The sequence below is a fragment of the Pteropus vampyrus genome, unplaced genomic scaffold (genome assembly GCF_000151845.1).
Source record: "Pteropus vampyrus isolate Shadow unplaced genomic scaffold, Pvam_2.0 Scaffold7, whole genome shotgun sequence".
NCBI classification, from domain to species: Eukaryota; Metazoa; Chordata; class Mammalia; order Chiroptera; family Pteropodidae; genus Pteropus; species Pteropus vampyrus.
Window position 1 is genome coordinate 13435765 of NW_011888788.1, and position 3554 is coordinate 13439318.

The window sequence follows — 3554 nt, forward strand, 5'->3', positions numbered from 1 at the left end:
GTAAGCAATGAGGAAAAAGTCACTGTCACTCTGTCCCCATCAGAAAGAATGAGAGAATGAACTTAGGTGGCACCTGGGTTACTAGACTTGTGGTCTGGGGAGCCAGCATGAATGAATTGTCAACATTTGACATTCCCTGCACAGTGTTTCTTGAGTGGCTCTGCCAACCAGAGCTGGAATCTAACTCCTGGTTAGCAGGAGCAGACAGCCAGCATTCTGAAGAAATAAGAACAATAGCAGGGGGAATGGGGGATGGTATGGCATGATGATAGAGGCTTTTTCATCCCTCCTGCAACCACATCAAAGTTGTGACAGAAACATGGAGCAAACAGCAAGGAAAGTCGCCTGAGATCTAGATAAACAGAAGCACTACAACTAGAGAGAGAAATAATCAACCTGCAATGGTAAAAATTAGGAGTAGGCAAAGTCGAGAGGATGCCCGGTCCTGAGCAGCTGAGTGGGGCAGAGGCTATGGCAGCAGCAGCTGGCAGCTGCAGACACATCTTAAAGGGGCCATCTGTGAGTGGACTTTTGCGGTGACAGACTTGCTCTAAGCACCAGCACTGGGTTGGCTGCTCAGGGGACACAAAGGACTTACAGGGGGACACTGAGTTGTCAGACTGAGAGCTGGAGGTGAGGCTCTCTCCCAGGAAGAAGTGCTGGCAGTATCTATTGTTTTTCTGTTAAGCCCTACCCACTCCCAGTGTGTAGATGCAGCACCGCCATAGCTGAGACATCATCAAACTGGATAATAGAAGTTGTTCCACCCAGAGGATTTCCTGAAACTCCTCTTCCCCCAACTCATGGCTCTACTCAAGCCACATCCAGTTGTGTCCTCTGCAAGTCTGGTGCTCCTTGCTGAGCCAGCTCCAAGACTCACACTGGTGGCAGCTGACCACGGTTTCAGAAGTGGCCTCTTGAGGCAACTATAAGCACAGCATCTGTGGATTGCTTGCTGAATCTTAACAGGTGGCCCCAGAGGGGCACAGACTAAACTTGGCCTGTGGCTAAGCCCCTCTCAAGACTGTGCCACTGGACACCTACTACACAAAGACATGCTAATAAGACCAGGAAACTTAGGAGCTTTTTTAGTACATAGAAACAGACACAGAAAGGCAGTCAAAATGAGAAAACAAAGAAACATAGAACAAAACAGAGATCCAGAAATAACGGAGTCAAGCAATCTACCAGATGCAGAGTTCAAAACACTGATTATAAAGAAGCTCAATGAACAAAGAGTGAATGAGCTCAGTGAAAACTTGAACGACGAGATAAAAAACATGAAAATGGAAATGGAAATTATAAAAGGGAACCAATCAGTAATGAAGAACACATGTGAGATGAATAGTGTATTATATGGAATAAACAGAGTGGATAAAGAACAGGATCAAACCACCAATATAGAGGATGGGGAAACCAAGGACACTCAATCAGAACAGCAGGAAAAAAGAAGCCAAAACTATAACAATAATTTAATTAAATGTAAAAATATCCATGTCATGGGGGTACCTGAAGGAAAATAAGAGGTTGAATTGCTATTTGAAGAAATAATGATGGAAAACTTCCCTCATCTGGTAAAAGAAATAGACATACAACCCCAGAAAGCTCAGAGAGTCCCAAAAACCAGGAACCCAAAGAGGCGCACACTAAGACACATCATAATTAAAATGTCAAAGGTTAAAGACAAAGAGAGAATCTTAAAAGCAGCAAGAGAAAAGCAGTTAGTTACCTACAAGGGAGCACCCATAAGACTGGCAGCTAATTTCTCAAAAGAAACTATGCAGGACAGAAGGACAGAAGGGCTTGGCAAAAAATAATCAGTGTGATGCAAGCCCAGGATCTACAACCAAGAATACTTTATCCAGTGACGCTATCATTTAGAGTTGAAGGACAGATAAAGAGATTCCCATAAATAAGCTAAAGGAATTTATCATCACCAAGCCACTATTACAGGAAATGTTGAAGGGACTTCTTTAAGAAGAAAAAACATGTATCAAAAACATGAAAAAAGAATGGTAATAACTACATTCCTATCAACAAGTACCTCAAGAGGAAAAGAATTAAGTGCTCCAACCAAAAGATAGAGTGGTTGCATGGATAAGAAAACAAGACCCCTACATATGCTGCCTATAAGAGACTCACTTTAGATTAGAAGACACACACAGACTAAAAGGAAGGGGATGGAAAAAGATATTGTCTTGATGGACCTAAAGGGTATTGCACCGAATGAAATGGGTCGGATAGAGAAAGACGAATATCGCATGATTTTACATACATGTGGGATCTAAAAAACAAAATCATCAACAATAACAAAAAAAAATCAGAAATAAACTCATAGATATAGAGAATATTTTGAGAGCTAGTAGATGGGAAAGGGGGTGGGGGGCCGGCAAAAAAAGGGCAATGGGATTAAGAAGTACAAATGGATAGTTACAAAATAGACATGGAGATATAAAGTACAGCATAAAGAAAATAGTTAACAATGGTGTGATAAATATGTAAGATGAAGAGGGTTACTAGATTTAGTGGGGTGATCACTTTGTGAGTTATGTGGTTCTCTAATCACTATCCTGTACAACTGAAACTAATATATTATCGTATGCCACTATAATTGAAAAAACTCATTGAATTGTACAATGTAAATACAAGCAACTAATTGTTTATTATATTTCAATAAAACTGGGAAAATTTTTTGAAAAAAAATATAACAGCAGCAGTTGTTGATGAAGCATCTACAGTCTAGGCACTAAGCTCTATGCTTGGGGTTGATTATGTAATTCTTTTAACAACCCTCTAATGTAAGCACCAATGGTGTCCCCAGAAAACCCAGAAAAAAATTACTATGGCGAAAAAAAAATGCGTCCCAGGTGTTCACAAATAACTGAATAAAGTCAAAGTCCTGAAACTGAAAATGAGAACATCCCAAGGGGGCTGAGTGTGTAATGTGGCTGTTCAAGGCCAAATTAGACCTTTGGTCAACATAATTTTCTATTAAATGAATAGAAAAAAATAAACTTTTCTGTATGTTCTATGTAATAAAACATGTATCATCACTACGGATGTCTTCATTCAATATTTATTGTGATTCAACATTGTATAAGTTTCACATGACATAATATTTTAAAGGGAAAAATGGAAGAGTAGGAAGGTAGAGTAAGCTGCCCAGAGTCACACAGCTTGTCAATGAAACACCATTACTCATTAATTAACCCCCGATTAACCCCGAAACACTATTGACATTTTCCCACCTCTCTAGTCAGGTTCAAGGCTGCTGACCCCTGAGACAACGTGGGCAGAGAAGTGGGGCAATGTTGAATAAGTATGTTCTGAAAGCATTCCAAGGCCAAATACAAACTGGACAGGCACCAGAGTGTGGTGCCACCTCTATGTCATGTCAGCACAATGAGTACATTGTGTGTGAATGGAAGGGGATCAGTATGCACCCCCAGTGGCAGAGTGAACAGTCATCTCTCAGCAGCCTCTCCAGCTCTCCCTGGCTTTTCTCTTTGACCTATGAAAAGACTACATCATGATAGGACTGTGGAGCTCTCCAG